This window comes from Macadamia integrifolia, chromosome 8 (genome assembly GCF_013358625.1).
Source record: "Macadamia integrifolia cultivar HAES 741 chromosome 8, SCU_Mint_v3, whole genome shotgun sequence".
Classification (NCBI taxonomy): Eukaryota; Viridiplantae; Streptophyta; class Magnoliopsida; order Proteales; family Proteaceae; genus Macadamia; species Macadamia integrifolia.
The window spans coordinates 31786172-31805805 of record NC_056564.1 but is presented as its reverse complement, the minus strand read 5'-3'; the positions used below and the strand labels follow the sequence as shown (position 1 = coordinate 31805805).

Genomic DNA, 19634 nt, shown 5'->3' with positions numbered 1-19634 from the left:
GGATCCACTACTACGTCCGAGGGAGCAAATCGAACTGGTGATACGACTAAGGAGATTGTTAAATGTGAACACTGTCACAAGCCATACTATACCAAGGCAAACTATTGGAAGCTCCATGGAAAACCAGCTGATTTTGAAGCGAAGCATGCTCGTGGTTGATCCAAAACTAAAGCCCATCAGGCTGAGCTGTGGACACTCCACCTGCAATTGATATAGGACTTTCCTAGCCGAGGAACTCCAAGCTTTCAGACGTATGCTCAAGGCTTTAAATTCCTCAAATCTTGCCAATTCACTTCCCTCAGGTTCCAATTTTGCTTACTCAAGTATTTTATTTGGTGGTCATTGTGCATCAGTCGTTTCCACTTCCTGGATCATTGACTCCGGTGTCATTGATCATATGACCGGTTCCTCCAGTTTATTTCACCAGTATTCACCCACCTCAGGCAGAGGTAAAGTTAGGGTAGCAGATGGCACCTTATCATCTGTCTCCGAAAAGGGTTCTATTAAGTGTTCCTCTTCCATACCTCTGTCTTTAGTTTTACATATTCCTAATTTTATTACTAATTTGCTATCCATTAGTAGTCTTACTTACGACCTAAATTGTAAAGTAACATTTTTCCTTCCCATTGCATTTTCAAAATCTGGTAACGAAGAAGATGATTGGATGTGGTAAGTGTTAGAGATATATTAGTTATGTTTCACTAAGGGTAGTTTAGTAATCCGACTCTAAAACCAAGATCTTGTGCTTTGATACCAAGTTAGAATATAAGGATGAGTGAAGAACAATGAGATGAGGGATGAGGAAGAAGATGGAGAAGTAGAAGAGGGAGAACAAAAGAATCAATGGTATTAGAGAATAATGTGTTGTGAGTAAAATCTCACTAACACTAATATATTACCTTCACTAATATATTTACAAGATATTACACATACTTCCCTGAGGGAAATTGCATATACCTCCCTAAGGAGGGAAAAAGGAAAATAAAATATAACATAACAAATTACTAAACTACCCTTAGTGAAACATAACTAAATTACAAGCTTCCTACTTCTTTTCTCTCTTTGGAACCACAAAAGGTTCTAAGGAAGAGATTATTATGTGAAAAAACTTGAAGAATCTATGGGATGAGCTTGAAGGAAGGTCAAAGCTAACTCAAGAGGAGGTTTCATGTGAAGAATTAGACGGTTGATGCTGTTTGAAGCTTACAGCCACAAAAACTGGGTTGTTTATGACTACCGTCAGCCCTCCTTTGGGAGTCCTTCTCTCTCATCCGGTAGCATTTGGAGGTGAGGCATACCCCATTTGGATCGCCCAAGGCATCCCTACAAGCCCTCTAAGCACTCGGTCCTAGGAGGACTGAATGGTGAGCTCATAGCCCATTATTATGCAAGTTGGACTGTACCGCCTCCCCTGTTTTTTCCTTCTTATTTGCTCATTTTGTGATGGAATCTGGCCGCACTGTATTTTGAGATGCATTGGTTGTGACCCTTGGAGTATTATGTCCTAATTTGTTTGCACTAAAGTGTGCCTTGATCTGGTTTGCTTTGGCTTCATGTGTGTGACTCTTGTTGGGTTTATCTCTGAGTCCCTGTGTAGGCAAAGTTGGGTCGAGTGTGTACTCCCCATGTTGTGTGCGCATTTCTTTTTATAAGATATTTGGAGCTCTCTTTCGTGATGTTTCAGCCAGTGTATCGAGTGGTGCTCCTCTTATGGTTTTTGATAACCCACATGCCCAGATCTCTATTGTGAAGTTGGATAACACCAACTATTTGGATTGGGCTCATTCTGTGAAGCTTTCCTTGCAGAGCAGAGGAAAGCTAAGGTATGTTACAGGTGCCATTAAGGCTTCTAACCCAGAAAACCCGATATATCAAAAGTGGGAGACTGAGAACTCCACTGTTATGACATGGCTGATTTTTTCCATGAAACCTAAGATTGGAAGAAGGTTTACGAGGAAAGAAACTACTAAGGATATTTGGGACAGTGTTACTAAGACTTTTGACAGTGTGGATGACTCAACCAAGGTTTATCAACTACTTCAGAAGGTCATTAGCATGAAGCAAGGGAATAGGACCATTTCTGAGTACTACAACGTTGTCATTAGTCTCTGGGGGGAGTATGATCATTATAGGTACCTCCAACTGTTCAATCCTGAGGATGAAGCTAAGGTTTATCGGACACTTGAGAAGGAATAGGTTCTTATTTTACTTGGTGGGTTGAATCCCGAGTATGAGCCAATCCAAATATAAATTTTGGGTCGGTCTCCTCTTCCATCCCTTGATGAAGTGTGTAGTTATTTGCAGAGTGAAGAGACCAGGCGGGTGGCCACAGAACATACTCCTTCTCTTGAGCGATCAACTCTTACTACTAGCTCTCAAAAGGATTGGCGTGGTGGTGGCCGGGGCCAAGGCCCACCTCGTGGAGATGTGATCATTGTGGGAAGTCTGGGCACACCAAAGAGAGATGTTGGGTTCTTCATGGTCGACCCCCTGGCATGCGTAGTGGTTCTAGTGGTGCTCGTGGTGGAAGTAGTGGGGGAGCTAGAGCCCATAGTGTTGAGGGCGAGCATGCTACTACAGGGTCTGCTTTTAACCCATAGCCAGAGCACGGTTCCCTTACTAGGGAGGATATTGCAGCATTTGCGCAGGGTCATGTCTCAACTGGGAGGCTTATCATCTTCTTCCCTTATAGTGCTAGAGTCCTCAGCTTTCGCCTTGCAGGTTTCCTCATTTGCCCATTTCACAGTTCCATCTTGGGTTATTGATTCGGGTGCTACGGATCATATGACTAGTACGTCCCATTATTGTGATACGTACTCTATTTGTTCCGGTAGAGATAAGGTCAGGGTTGCCGATGGCTCCCTTTCCTCCATTTCTGGTAAAGTTAGCATCCCTATTACTTCTTCCATTTCACTTGATTTTGTTCTTCACTTTCTTGACCTTACCCGTAATCTCTTATCTGTGAGTCATCTTACAAAATCCTTAAAACTGTTTTGTCACCTTTTTTCCTTCTCATTTTATCTTTCAGGATTTGGTGAGGAAGAAGATTATTGGCAGTGGGTGCAAGGAGAAAGGACTCTACCTACTTGAACCCCACTCACCTTTTTTGGCTACAACTCAGTCTTATGTGTGTGGACGTACTGATAGCAGTTCTGTGGATTCTGTGATGTTGAGGCACCAATGTTTAGGGCATCCATCTTTTGTTGTTATGAGGAAACAATTACCTCATTTATTTACTTCTTTACCTAGTTCACATGTCTTTCATTGTGAACCATGTATTTTTACTAAACATTGTCATTCTTCTTATCCTTATCATAGTAATAGATTGATTGTTTCTTTTCATATTGTGCACTCTGATGTTTGGGGGCCTTCTACTATTACTTCTTTACTTGGTTTTTGTTACTTTGTTTCTTTTGTTGATGTTTTTTCCCGTGCTACTTGGACTGTTTTGATGAAGCACAAAAGTGATGTGTATGATGCCTTGAAAAATTTTTATAATATGATATGTACACAGTTTGACACCAAATTGTTCGTTCTGACAAAGGGGGGAGTATATGTATGGATGTCTTTGAGACTTTTTTACTAACCATGGCATTATCCATTAGCTAGCTTGTGTTGACACACCCCAGCAAAATGGGGTAACTGAGAGGAAAAACCGCCATTTGTTGGAGGTTAGTAGGAGTCTTCTCTTTGGCATGCATGTTCCTAAAACTTTTTGGTCTGATGCTCTTCTTACTGTTACTTATTTGATCAACCGTTTGCCAACACAACTCCTTGGCTCCAAAACTCCTTTGGACATCTTATCTCCTCAGTCTTCTTTCTCTCTTCACCCCAAGTGTTTGGGTGTATCTGTTATGTCTATGTTGATAAGTCTTCTCAGACTAAACTGGACGCCAAGGCACTTAAATGTATCTTTCTTGGCTAGTCCTCCGCTACCAAGGGATACAAATGCTATCATCCTTCTTCCAGACAAAGGCTCCTCCTTAAAGATGTGACATTCCTTGAGTCTACCCCTTTTTTTGCCTCTCCTCAACATCATTTTCAGGGGGAGCATAATGGAGGTGAAAAGGCTACTGATGAGATTTATTTTCTTTCTCCATTGCCTATCTCTCCTTTTATACTTGACATTGGGAAACACAAAGAGGTGGATATTACTGATGTTGGTGATCATTCAAGAGGTGGTTCAGTTTCAGGTAATGAAAATGAGACCATTGTGTACACAAGGAGGAACAAAAAGACCTGCCAAGAGTCCTCTTTGAATCCAACTATTGAGATCCACCCTCCTCAGTCAGGTAATATCCTTCCTTCCCCATCAGAGATAGATCTTCCTATTGCTATTAGGAAGGAAAAGAGAGCTTGTACTAATCCTATAGCCCAGTTTGTTTCCTGATTCTCTCCCCTACAGGTGTTGCATTTACTATTGCCCTCTCATCTGCTTTTATTCCCAAGAATGTTTCTGAAGCTATGTTTGACCCTAATTGGAAGCAAGCCATGACTGAGGAAATGATGACCCTGGAAAAAAATTTTACTTGGAAATTGGTTGACATTCCAAGGGGGAGAACTCCAGTTGGGTGCAGGTGGCTCTACACAATCAAGTACCGGTCAGATGTTACTATTGAAAGGTACAAGGCAAGGCTGGTGGCAAAATGATATAGTCAAGTGTATGGGATTGACTATTATGAGACATTTGCTCCTGTGGCCAAACATAACTAATATATCTCTAACAGTAAGGTGCAGGTTGGTCTTTGTTTGCTTGATGATGGTTCTCCCTACGGCTGCAACATCAATTACTCCTCATCAACTACACTCTGCTTCTTCTGAATTGAATCAACGGCACTGTAATGTAGAACTAGAATCACTAGTGATCCTAATCCCAAGCAGGATCTGAAATTCTGGCTGAATAAAGAAAATGTCCTCTAATAGGCTTCGTTTTAGCTCTCAAACACTCTCTCATAGCAAACAAATGAAAGGAAAATAAGAAAACAAAAAGAGAATTCGATGGAGGGTTGAGAAGGGGGAAGAAGAAGGTTAGGTTTTGGCATCTCACCCAACTGCATCCCACAACACAACATCATCGGCCTTCTTTTTTTTTGTTTAACTCAAATCTGTCTTCTCATTATAATTTATGGACTTTAAATAGCCTTACATTGCTTGGACACAGAGACATAATAAAAAAGGAAACTAAAGCTAATAATAAAACCTTTTAATTTAACTTCTAACTTGCTAACCAAGTAAGAGTAAATTAGAAACTAACAACTAATGATAAAAAGGAAACTAAGCCAAGTTACAAAATAGAAACTTCTTTTGACCAACAAAATAGGAAACTAACTAGCTCACTAAGAAAATAGAAACTAACTAAAAAATGAAACAAATCTTCCTAAGTTACAAAGCTTACTTGCAAAGATAAAGCAAAGAAAAAAAAAAAAAAAAAATAGAAACTAATAACTAATATCCTAACAAGTGCTGGCAGCATCTTTCCTAAACCAGCTGTCAATATTGTACCCCAAGGTACTGTTCACGTGAACAGTACCTGCATGAACAGTAACAGCAGGTTGGCTGATCCGATTGAAAAAAAATAAAGCTGGTTCGATGTACAAAACTAAACCAGAACTGAACAAGAATTGGGCCAGCATTGAATTCTCTTTTTGAAAGCTCGATCTACATCACACTGTGGTTTGGGACACTCACCAATTGAGACCTTATCTCTTTTATTTTTGCATTTAGTTGAAACGTGTACTGGGGATGAATTCTTTTGTGAAGCCTATACTGTATCTAAACAGACTCGTTCCTATTATTTACCTTTAAATAAAAGAAGCTTTTCGGTTTTTCATTTGGTAGACTCTGATGTATGGGGTCCGTCTCGTCGGACATCTATTTCTGGAAAAATATGATTTGTGTCCTTTATTAACTGTCACTCTAAAACTACTTGGGTTTACATGATGAAGCACCAAAGTGAAGTATTCAGTTGTTTTTTTAGCGGTTCCATAAAATGATTGAGACTTGTTTCAATGCCACTCTGAAAATTCTCTATAGTGATAATGGAAAAGAGTACATGGAGGGTTAGTTTAAAAAATACCTAGCTGATCATGAGATCCTTGATCAGACAAGCTGTGTTGATAGTTCTGCTCAGAATGGGGTGGCTGAATGCAAGAACAGGCACTTGCTGGATATTGCCCGAGCCATGATGTTTGCTAGACAAGTTCTATCTCAGTATTTGAGTGATGCTGTCCTCATAGCAAGCTACCTCATCAATCACATGCTGACTTGTGTCCTCAATTCTCGAACTCTTGTTGAGGTTCTTCAAGGGACTACATCCTTTCTGGTGCCTCCAAAGACTTTTGGGTGTGCCTGCTATGCTAGGGATCATCATTCACCAGGAAAATTGGACCCTCGAAGTTCTAAGTGTATCTTCTGTGTTACTCCTACACATAATGGATATAAGTATTATCATCCTCCTACCCGGCGTACTATGGTAACAATGGATGTTGTGCTTCATTAATCTATTGGTTACTACTCATCGTCACCTCTTTAAGGGGAGGCTGGTATTACTAGTGAAGAAGAGATAACTCTGAATCTGCTTGCTCCACCAGTATACCCATCATCTTCACCTCATGATCCTCATGCTCCACAAGACAGTGAGGGGATAAACCCTATTGTTCCAACCCAGGGGAAATTCCTATTGTTCCAACTCAAGGGAAAATTCCTATTTTTCCAACTCAGGGGGAGATGACTCCAGTTTAGAGAACCATTGGTGAATTCTAGAGACAAATTGATGATTCTACTCTTCAAGTTTATCGTAGAGGATATACAAAGAATAAGTAACTTCAGATCATCACCACTACTACAACACCTTTACACATCCCTTCACCTGGACTAGATCCAGAACCGACTAAGCCTCATACTTTAGGTATAATATCTCCTTCTGATCAACCTATTGCCCTCAGAAAAGGCACTAGGACCTATACTTGACACCTTATATCTCATGGTGTTTCATATGATTCCCCATCTCCCTCCTACTGTGTTTTTGTGTCTTTTTTTTCATCTACTTATGTCCCCAAGAATTGGCAGGAAGCTCTTGTATAAAAGAAATGGAAGGCCGTAATGGATGCCTTAAAAAAGAATGCTACATGGGAACTTGTGACTCTTCCACCTTGGAAGAAACCCGTTGGCTGTAATTGGGTGTTTTTGGTAAAACAGAAGATCGACAGTTCTGTTGACAGATATAAGGCTAGGCTTGTGGCTAAAGGGTTCACTCAGACATATGGAATTGACTACCAGGAGACGTTTGTATTAGTTGCCAAGTTGACCTCTGTGCGAGCGTTACTCTCATGTCCTGTGAACCTAGGATGGAAACTTCAACAACTTGATGTAAAGAATTCTTTCCTCCATGGACAGCTCAATGAGGAAGTTTATATGGATATTCCACTAGGTTTCTCTAGCACAAAAACTCAAGTCAAGGTCTGTAAGTTGAAGTGTGCTCTCTATGGTTTGAAGCTGTCACCTAGAGCGTGGTTTGAAAGATTTCACAAGGCTATGGCATTTATGGGTGTAAAGCAATGCTGACCACACATTGTATATAAAGAGGTCTGGTGAAAAAGTTACTATGCTTATTGTCTATGTGGATGACATCGTGATAATAGGAAATGATAGTACTGAGATTGATCATCTCAAGGTATTTTGGGCTGAGAATTTGAAATAATGGATCTTGGAAAGTTAAGGTACTTTCTTAGGATTGAAGTTGTCAGGTCTTTAAAAGGCATTTTTCTCTCTCAAAGGAAGTACATCCTTGATTTGCTGTCCGAGACAAGTATGTTGGGTTGTCATCTTCTGATACTCCTATGGAAGCGAGTACCCGGCTTAGGGAAAAGGAGGGTGAACCAATTGACAAAGGCCGGTACCAACGGTTGATAAGGAAACTGATATATCTCTCTCATACACAACCTAATATTGCTATGGCTGTGAGTTTGGTTAGTCAGTTTATGCATGATCCCTATTCCTCTCATATGGAAGCAGTTATGCATATCTTAGGATACTTGAAGTCAGCTTTAGGGAAAGGGATCCTCTTATCTCCTTATGATCACCTCTGAGTTGAAGCTGATACAGATGCTAATTGGGTAGGTTCACCTGACAGAAAGTCCATCTCTGGTTATTGTACCTTTGTAGGAGGGAATCTTGTCACTTGGCACAACAAGAAGCAGAATGTGGTGGCTAGATTTAGTGTTGAAGTAGAATTTCGTGCTATGGCACAAGGGATTTATGAGTTATTATGGTTGCGTACACTTTTAGGTGATATTGGTGTACTTGTTCATCTTCCTATGATGCTCTATTGTGATAACAAGGCTGCCATCAATATTGCTCATAATCCAGTCCAACATGACCGAACCAAACACGTGGAAATCATCAGGCACTTCATCAAAGAGAAGTTGGATGTTGGTTTGGTTTATGTTCCTTTTGTGAAGTCTGGTGATCATCTAGTTGATGTGTTCACTAAAGGGTTAGTTGGAAAGTTGTTTCATCCTAGTGTAGTTCAGTTTAGTTGGGCATGTATGGCATCTATGCACCAACTTGAGGGGGAGTGTTAGAATAAGAATAAGTGTCGCATGGGCACATTGGGGCTTTCCCCCTTCCATCAACCCTATTTAGAGTGGGGCGGCTGGATGGGGGGTATTCTTGTAATTATTGTTATTTTTCTGATTTGTACTCCTATCATGACTCTATCATGATTCTATATTATAAACAGAGTGTGTGATCAATTAAAGATACATAAGCATTCTCCCGTTCATCCTGTTAACAAAATCTGTTGAATGGGGTAATAACTTGTGTCTAATATGACACTAGCCCTCTTTATTTATAATAATGGAGAGAAGGTTCTAGAGAATTACAAAAACCATTACACCCTTTAGGGTCCGTTTGGTAACTGATAGTTTTCCTAAAACCCATAAAACACATTATTACAACTTCCCCTCAAGTTGGTGCGTAGATATCACATATGCCCAACTTGCAAATAATAGGATAAAACATCTTACTACTAAGACCTTTAGTAAATACATTAGCCAGTTGTTCATTACTGAGAACAAAAGGCACAGTGATAAGGCCTATATCCAGCTTCTCTTTGATGAAGTGTCGATCGATCTCCATATGCTTGGTTCGATCATGCTGGATAGGGTTGTGAGCAAAGCTAATGGCAGATTTGTTGTCACAAAAGAGTTTCATAGCAAAGGTAGTAGGAACAACCAAATCAGTGAGAAGACCATGAAGCCATAGGAGCTCACAAATGCCATGTGCCATAGCACGAAACTCTGCTTCAGCACTTGAACGGGCAACCACGGCTTGCTTCTTGCTATGCCATGTAATAAGGTTACCACAAACAAAGGTGCAATAACCAGTAGTAGACCTGCAGTCATCAGGAGTACCTGCCCAATCCGCATCTATGAAAGCCTCCACCCTAAGGTGATTATGAGAAGAAAAAAGGATGCCATGTCCTGGGGGAGATTTCAAGTACCGAAGAATACGCAGTTCAACTTCCATGTGAGTCGAGTAGGGATCATGCATGTACTGACTAACCAGGCTGACGGCAAATGCTATGTCAGGGCGTGTATGAGAGAGATAGATTAACTGACCTACTAATCTTTAATATCTCCCCTTATCTACAAGATCACCTTCCTTGCGACTCAGGTGACATTAGCTTCAATAAGAGTGTATGCCGGCTTACACCTTAACATGCCTATCTCAGAGAGAAGATCAAGCACATACTTCCGTTGTGACAAATAGATCCCATGAGAAGACCTTGCAACTTTAATATCGAGGAAGTAACGAAATTATCCTAGGTCTTTGATCTCGAATTCCTCTTTCAAGTATCTCTTGAGGCGAGAGATTTCTGTCAGATCATTACTAGTAACAACAATATCATCTACATAGACTATTAGGATAGCAATCTTCCCACCAGATCTCTTGATGAACAAAGTGTGGTCGGCATTGCTTTGAGAGTAACCTGTAGCAACCATAACCTTATGGAAACGTTCGAACCAAGCACGAGGGGATCGCTTCAGCCCATACAGAGCACGCTTTAGCTTGCATACCTTCCCTTGGGTTTGGAGCAAGTGAACTCAGGAGGAATGTCCATATACACTTCCTCAAGTTCCCCATGAAGGAAGTCATTCTTCACGTCTAACTACTGGAGATCCCAATCTAAGTTGGCGGCACAAGCCAAGATAACACGAATTGTGTTTATCTTAGCAATTGGAGCAAAAGTCTCCTAGTAGTCAATCCCAAAGTCTGTGTGAAGCCTTTGGCAACAAGCCTGGACTTGTACCGATCTATTGTACCATCAGCCTTCTGTTTTACTGTGAAGACCCATTTGCACCCAACTGTCTTCTTTTGTGAGGGAAGACACACCAGATCCCATGTGTCATTCTTCTTCAGAGCCTGCATCTCTTCAACTATAGCTGCCTGCCATTATGAGTCTGCACTCGCTTCCTGCTAGGTATGAGGAATGGACATAGAGGAAAGAGAAGACACAAAACTATAGTAGGAAGGAGAGAGTGAGTCATAAGAAACAGTTTTAGCAATAGGATGTAAAGTACAAGACCTAATGCCTTTACGAACTGTAATAGGCAACTCAAGAGACTGATCAACAAAAGGAGAAGAAGAATTACCAGGGTCCAAAGGGACAAGATCAGGCTCGAGAGGAGACGACTGGCATGGTAGGGTAGATGTTGGATGTGTAGTGGTCTGAGTCTGCTCTTTGCGACTATACACACGTATCTCTGGCCGTGGCGCAGTAAGAGAAGTAGGAGTGTCACTCTCCCCCTGAAACGGGATACTAGGAGGGATAGTAATTTCAAGAGACGGCGGCACATCTTCCATGATGGAAGGAGACTCCCCCTGAATAGGTGTCGTAGTGTAATATGATGCAGATTCGTAAAAGACAACATCCATAGTCATAAACCAACGCCGAGTAGGAGGATGAAAACACCGTTAGCCTTTCTGAATAGGAGCATACCCCAGAAAAATGCATCGGAGACCATGAGGATGATGATCGCAAGCATGGCAAACACTACTGAATACCTTAGGAGGAACAAGAAAATGAGCGGAACCTTTGAGAAGATCTAGAGGGGAGCGGAAGATATGGACCCGAGAAGGCATTCGGTTGATAAGAAAGGCAGTAATGAGAATTGCGTCGCTCCAGTATTGGGGAGGAACATGCATCTCAAACATAAGAAAGCGTGCTACCTCACAAAGGTGGCGATTCTTCCGCTCAGCACCCCTTTTCTGAGCCGGAGTATCTACACAACTAGTCTGATGAATCATCCCATGATCGGAAAGGTAAGCTTGAAAGGACCCTTCAAAGTATTCTCAGCCATTGTCGCTTCAAAGGATCTTAATGGTAGCACCGAACTAAGATTGAACCATGCGGTGAAACTGTTGAAAGCAATAGAAGGTCTCGCCCTTGGTTCGCATCATATAAACCCAAGTAGTCCGAGAATGACAATCAATAAAAGAGACAAACCACCGATAACCATTGACAGACACATAGCGGGATGGACCCTATATATCAGAATGTATCAATGAAAAAGGAGTGACATTTTTATTTCCAAAAACAGAATAAGTGATTCGATTTTGTTTGGCCAAAACACATGCCTCACAAAAAAACTGACTCGAATTATAATTTTTTAAGGAAGGAAAAACTCTAGCTAAAGTTCCCAAAAGGGGATGTCCCAACTGACTATGCCAATGCAGTAACTCAGAGATGGGAGGTGACGTAGATGATTTCTAAAGAGCGTGACCAGAGACCAACGCCGAGTCATCATCAAGCAGATACAGACCACTTCGTACCGTATCAAAGCCAATTGTTGTCCCTATCACCAGATCCTGAAAAACACAATGAGACGGGAAAAAGGTGACTTTGCACTTAAGACTGGAAGTAAAATTACTAATGGACAAAAGGTTAGTGGGAAAAGAAGGAACATGCAATACAGTAGTAAGGGATAAAGAGGGGGTACAACCAACAGAGCCCTTCCCCAGAATAGTGGAATAAGTCCCATTAGCCAATTTGACCTTACCATTACCAGGACAAGTAGTGTACTGTGAAAAAAGAGACAAATGGCCTGTCATATGATCAGAAGCCCCAGAGTCTATAATCCAAGGGGTAGAAGGGACAGACATAGTATGGCCACCAAAGGAGATACCTGACCCAGAAGGAGTGGAATGAGCAAAGCTCGCAGCGGCAAGTGCAGGAGAGTTTGGACGTGTCAAGAGGCGCCAGAGGGCAGTAAGCTCATCAAATGATAGTGAGGCTACTGAGGAGCTAAGAGCAGAGTCAAAGTCAGGGCTCTCAGTATGGTTGGCCTGCCCAGAAGTACCGGCACGACCCTTCCCTCGCCCTTTTCCAAATGTATTAGCAGGGCGTCCATGAAGCTTCCAGTAGTGTTCCTTGGTGTGACACTCCTTCCCACAGTAATCGCACTTCACTGGAGTCCTAGTAGAGGAGCAACCAAACTGTGGGGCTGCACTAAGGGACTGAGTGCCAGAAACAAGTGCAGATCTCTTAGTAGGACTGGCAGCTTGCTGTGGAAGCATAGTGGTATGTCGACTGTCCTCAAGTTGGATCGCAACATAGGCTTGATCCAAGGTAGGAAAGGGGTCACGACTCAAAACCTGGGACCGCAACTGATCAAACCCCACATTCAGACCTGCCAGAAAGTCATAGACCCTGATTTTGTTAGAAAACCCAAAAATCGATAAAGGGTAAAACCCTGAGAAAACAATTTTGAAGATAGCTCTAGAACAGAGACCTCAAACAAAAAAGTGGTCGGTACGTACCACCACAAGGATATGAGGCACCAATTGAAACAAACATCAAGACGATCAGAGCATCGAGCGGGGAAAAAACATCCCGGCAATGAAAAACTTTCTCAAGGAGAAAACCCTGAAAAAATAATGAAAAAAAGGTTTTCGGTCTCTCAGATCATTGTAGAAGAGAGTCTGTGAGCTCAGGGGAAGGATGAGTGGAGGCTAGAAACCCTCTTGGTGGTTTAAGAAGCTCCCACCACGAGAGAGAAGCAGATGAAAAGAGATGGAGAGAGGCGCAGATGAAGGAGGGGCTGGGAGAGAGGGAGAGAAATGAGAAAGAGGCAAAGAGATGGAGAAGAGGGAGAGCCCGTAGGGTTTCGGATCCTAAGGCTCTGATACCATGTTGAATGGGGTAATAACTTGTGTCTAATATGACACCAGCCTCTTTATTTATAACAATAGAGAGAAGGTTCTAGAGAAGTACAAAGACCATTACACCCCTTAGGGTCCGTTTGGTAACTGACACTTTCCCTAAAACCCATTATTACAACAAAATCAAATGCCTAGTATTTCTGTATAAGTGTATTGAAGGTCGGATGTTGTTTGTCAGGCAAAAGTATAGTCAACGACTCAAAAAGGGCTAAACCCGAGAGTTGAGAGAAATTCTGGTAAATGCTTGTTCTAAGAGGAAACTGTGACTGTTATCCATCTTTGTTGGCCCTGCCCTTTTGTTGAAGAGCTTTGGGTCATATGAAAGGAAAGTTGACCAACAATGGACTTCCTTTGAAAGACTTTGCGATTGTGATATCTTCTTGTGGCTCTAAAGATTTGGAGGCAAAAGTCTCTGAATCTTTGTCTGCCTACTGTTCTTACAAATGCATTGAAAACTTAAAGCAGAATTTTTAGGAGAGGAAATCTAGTATAGACTAGACTGTGATAGAAAGCTTATATCCTTTTAGTATTTATTGGGCTTCAAATTGTATATGGTGTAGGGCATAAGAACTGATGTTGCTGGGACTGCAGATGTCAGACTGATTACGGGTGTAATCAATCCCAAGTTATAACAATAATAAGCTCCAGCCACTCACATAACATAGGATCAGATCTCAGCAATAATGAACCAACTCAGAATTCTGGGAAATAGAACTGAATCGAGAGGATTTTAAATACTCACAACCCAAGGCTCAAAAAGGCTGATATGCTGGTTGGAGTCCTGTATAGGTCCCATTAGAACCCCAAATTGATGGCCTTATATGTCTGCAAGTACAGCAGATCAACCCCGAACAGATCCAGGTTTATGTGATCAAATATGAGAATATATTGCAGCCGACACACCAGGTCTCCAAAGGCCAGTATCCCTGGTCGAGTGGTCTTCCTGTGGAATTTAACAAAACTCCCAAAGATCTGCCAAATCCTCTGGCTGGCTGAAGAGTCATGACTCCAACAACGTTAGGGCAAGTTTAGGGCTGAAAGGGGAGACAACTGAGAACTACCAACCAGGACTTATCAGGCTCTGATCTCTTTGCCGAAGGCCCCTTTTTGGGAGCCAAGTAAAACCCAAAAAGCTTGGAGTGACCAGGTCTTTATGCTGTTAGATGTGGTACTCGAACTCCCACCCAGAAAAAGGCCTTTTGATACGATACAATATCCTCCGATACGTATCTTAAATTTAACAGACTAATATGGCGACCGATACTAATACTTCAATCCTTAATCTTTAGCATATCTTAGCGTATCTTCGATACTTCGGTACATATCTTAAATTTATCCGACGGATATGGTGACCAATACCGATACTTTAATCCTTGGATTTGATATTCGAACTCCTACCCAGAAAAAGGTCTACCAATGGCTGCTACAGGGTTGTTTTGTGTCTTCTAACAGCTGGTGTTGGTGCCTTGAGAACAGCTCATATAGATTTCACGACACTCAAAGATGTTGAATAACCTAGAGGATTGGGGTGAATAGGTTATCTCTAGTGGAATTTAGACTTTTTAAATTTTTAGCCTCAATTGTGTGATTGTAAATAAAATGCAGAAAATAGATAGCAAACACAATCACAAGAGACACAAAGATATATATTGGTTCGACTCAAATGAGTCTAGTCCACTCCTCACAAGATCCCCTTGGGAGGTATTCCACTAGTTTTCCCTTTCAGTATAGCAGGTGGGGAAAAATCACATTCTTACAAAATCTTTTAAAGATAAGAGGATCCTTAACAAAACAATCTCTTTAACAGGATGAGAGGTCCTATAATATCTTAAGGATGAGAGGGTCCTACACAAGCCTAAGTTCTGTCTAGAACTTGTGTAAATAATAATAGAAATGAGATGGTGAGATGTTACCTCGTGCGGTACGTGATATGATATGCAGTAGATAAATAAATGCACTTTTATGTCTTCTTGAAGCTTGCAATAAAATACTAAAGTAGTAGAGAGGACTTTGTAGAGAGATGCTTGAGTTCTTGGGAAGTGTGTATAAGTTGTAGAACTCGAACTCAAGAAATAAATCACTTTTCTTTCACTGTAGTGCTCAAATGATTGCTTCTAGATCAGTAGTATGTGATTATGGGTCTTAATTAGGTTATTAATTGCTCTCTAACGGTCACTTTTTAGCTCATCCGATCGACTGTCAACTAGCCATTGCAAAAATATAGCTGTTGGAATAGCCGTTACAAGCCTTACTGGGTGATCCGGATGGGATGCGGTTGGTTGGTTCATTGTCAAATGGGATCTGATCGACCTGATGCCTTCTGGTTCAATCCGGATGCTCTCTGTTTACAGGCTTGACAGGTGGGGGATGGTCCGGTCGACCGAATGTTCGCATTCCATCCGGATGGACATGAGTTGGTCCAAGATCAGACTTTCTCATGATTCTTGTCTTCATTCAGCCTGTATATCAAATTGGCCTTTTGATTAAGTCATGTTGATCTAAAACAATAATTGGGCACCTCCTATAGTCATTCTAGGGTAGCGAGGGTGATGTAGGGGGTTCCTAGGTGACTAGGTTTCCTACAAGATTAACTAACTAGGTAGGGTTAACACAAGGGACTTGGGTAGGCATGACAAAAGAAATTCAGCAAACAAGATTTAACATGCAAAATAGAATGAGACTAATGAACTAAGTAGCAAAGAGCAATAATAATCTAGGAAGAAAAACACATAAACTCACTCAAGCTTCAAGGGGAAACATGGGGTAGGGATCATGGCAACAATCAAAATTAGGTTACAACACTAGTTTATTAAGCATCAAAAGTAGATAGAAACCCCATGCTATATGCTCTAAAATCAGTTATACTAGTAATAAGAAGACTAGCAATACTTAAGGGAAACAACGAGGTAAATATAAGGTTAAACAATGGCTAAAAGGGGGGTGGGTTTGAATGGAAGTAATAGAGTAAATAATGAGGGGATAATGGAGGGAATGGGAGGGTTTATTCTATACTTATTTGCTGCCCAGGTCTGAGAATAAAGAAGACAGCCCAAATTTGAAGATGGTGCCCAGCATTAATCCGTTCATTGAAAGGAGATCAGCAGCAGCCCAGGTGATGATCTATCCACGTAGTATGGCCTTCAGTTGTTGCAAAAAGAGGCTGCAATAGTGCAGCAGTAGTAATAGAGAATAACAGCAACATCAACAGAGATTAACAGCAGCAGCCAAGAGAAAACAGCAGCAGCAGAGAACATCCAACAGCAGTAGACAGTAAACAGAAACAGCAGAGAACATCCAACAATAGTAGATAGTAAACAGCAGCAGCAACAGTAAACAGTAGCAGTAAAAGGGAATTGGAAGAGAGAGAGGGAGGCGAGAGAAGAGAGAATCGAAAGAGAGAAAAAAAAAGAGGTGAGAAAGAGAATGAGGGGAGGACGAGATTGAGAGAGAGAGAGAATCGTTAGAGGGGTGGGGGATTTCTCATTGGCTTTTTTTTTCAATTCTAATTCATTCCTTCAACCGTGGCCAATGGCCTTACATAAATAAGAGATTAATTACTAAAAAGAAAAGATTATTTTAGGAATGTTATTTCATAAACAAATAAACTTTCTAAAAAGAAAACAATAGGATAATTACTTAGTTTCTTAATTAACTTAAATATTCAAATAAACAAAATCCTAGAAAATAAAACTACTAAACTATCAGATTTGGTGGGGGCCACACAATCTTGGCAAAATTTGGTAGGAGAGGACTCGATCCTGCGCTGGAAAGGCTGGATCGAGCCTTCCTTTCTTTTTCTTCTTTCTTCTTCTTCCTTCTTCTAATCCTCCAACCACAAAGAAGGTTGGGTATTCTTCTTCCTTTGGTTGTATGTCTTGATGTCCCCATCAGATGGTGCATGTGCGCTCTTGCTAATGCACAAGTATGATTATGCAGTGTGGTGCTTGTGTATGGTGTCTGCTCTAATTACAATAAATTAAGGTCTTTAAGTCTTCAATTTGTCTTCTTGCTAATGGTCTTCAAAGATCATCATTCTTCAAAATAACCTTGCATTGCTTGATAATTGGAATGACTTCAAGTTTGATACCTTGATACATTCTTCAAGTCTTAATAGTAATGCAGGAGTAGATTACAAGAAACCAACCCCCACAATTGATAACCCGAAACAATACAACTTAATAACCAAACTTACAATTTAAAAGAGTCCTTAGAACAAAGGAATAACACCCTTAACTAACCCTTACAAGAATAAAGCAACCCACAAAGAAACAACCCAAGAAAAGGCCAATCGGCAGAAGAGAGAAAATCTCCTGTGCAGGGGAAGAGAGAAGGTGGGGTGGCTGCTACTGTGGAGCTCAGAATGAGCTGCACTTTTGGGCGTAGGTAGTCCCTAGGGAGGGCACAAAAACATGAAAATTTGAAAGCTTTCTGATGAGGAGTTGTGAAGATACTTCCTTGGAATTCAGACCTAGGAGAGAGACTTCAGCCAAGATCCTGCAGTATCAGCAATTGACAGCCTTGACGGATCTTCCAAGGGAGGCCGATTGGTGTACTGATGTTGGGGAACAATCTCTAGCAAAGCCTGGTAGATCTGGTCGCAGATGAAGGGGACTCTTGAGGTCGATTAGCTGAACTTTCTTGCTGGTCGATTGGGAGAAGTTGCTGGACAGAATTGATATTTCTTGGACAGACCTGAACTCTTCTTAACTCTTCACAATAACAGTAAACAAGAACAGAATTGAAGCAATTAAAGTAGCAAGAACCAAGAGAATTGTGGGTGGGATGGCTATCTCGGCCCGGGCATCTCACCCACAGCTATCTCGGCTGTTTGGAAGCAATTGACTGCAATCTTTGTTTATTCAAATTTGAGAATTAAGAGTACATAAGCTCCTCTATATATAAAGGGCAGATTAGCAGTCATACCATAACTAAGAGTTAAGACTCCAAGTTGGATTAGACTTTACATAATAGGGGTTGGATTCCAAATAGGACTAGACTAGAACTCCAACATGGAGTAGGCAACTAACTAGTCATTCACAAATAGGAAAACCTAAACTGACTCGAACTGAAATAGCAAAGGAAATAGACTCAAAACAGGAGTCTAACTAAACTAATGAATTAAATCCCATTTTCCTACTTTCTATCCATATTTTAGACCCATTACAAAGAAAACACATGGGATCAAAGGCCCAACACATACATAACCTAACGCAAAGCTTATTTGCAATATAATAAGCCCATTAAGTGACTTATCTGCATCAAATAGTCTTCATCTTCCAAAAAAGAGCAACCCAGTGCATGTGGCTCCCGCTATTGTAGGGTCTGGGAGGGGCAAGTGTATGCAGCCTTACCCCCTGGTTCGCAGAAGAGGCTGTTTTCAAAGTCTTCATCTTCCAAGTTTGCTTAAAACTTGATAAGAGGGCTTGAAAAAGACTTTGCTCTACTAGTCTATTACACAAGGCTAAGAGACAAGTAAGGTTAGATGACTCATTTGTTTGTTATCATCAAAACCAACTTAGGAGGTAGGTGGGTGGATGTCCCCACCAAAAGAGCTAACAGGAAAATAAAGGAAAAACAGAAAGCGATGGAGGTGTGAGAAGGGGGAATAGGAATATGGGGGTTTGGGTCTTCCCTGGGCATCTCACCCTCTCAGATTCTTGGGCATCTTACCCTCTCAACTTAAATCTCTCAGCCATGGAGTAATCAAAACTTCTTCTTCATTACAGTTGATCAGGCTGTTTATATAGCCTTACAATCTGACAACAAATTGGAAAGTACTGAATTAGGAAACTACTGAAAAATAGAAACTCTTCAATTCTGGACTATCTCTATTACCAAAACTTAAACCTTGTGGACTAAGAAACAATAAATATGGAAATAAAAGATACTTCTAGAACTAAATACTAACTCCAACTTAGTGGTTGACCAAGTCAAACCTCAAAAAACAAACTACGGCTAGACAAGGGGACTCGGCAGAGGTTTTCTTGAATCTTCTAATAGCTGTTGCTGCTCCAATCAATGGCTTAGCTAGCTGGCCTTCTATAGGCTTCACTTGAAGACAAAATTCTGGAGAATACCTTGTGATCAAAGGAGGAATACAAAGCTTCTTTACAGCTGGCTCATTGGGGCCTGGTCTGGATGTCTTGTCCTAGAGATTAGTTAAGAGAAGTCGTTACAATTAGGAATCCTGTTATTCATGGGTCCCTCATTCATGTTTAGGACTAGTGAAGAATATTATTGCTTGCAGCTCTATTTGGAAAAATGTTCATATTTCTAGTTAAGCGTGATGTGTCCATATGCTATATATGATGCACAGAGAGCCATTCTGATCTGGTGAGTTAATCTGAATTTTCATCTTTTTTTCTTTATTTATTTTTATTATTTTCTGCTTTCTGCTAAGATGATTAACC

At 41.0% G+C, this 19634-nt stretch overlaps 1 protein-coding gene across 7 annotated transcripts in view; it reads left to right on the top strand.

Annotated features, from left to right (window-relative positions):
• Positions 1-19634, top strand: part of LOC122087738 (probable helicase CHR10) — a 49072-nt gene that overhangs the window by 24627 nt on the left and 4811 nt on the right. The window lies entirely within an intron of this gene.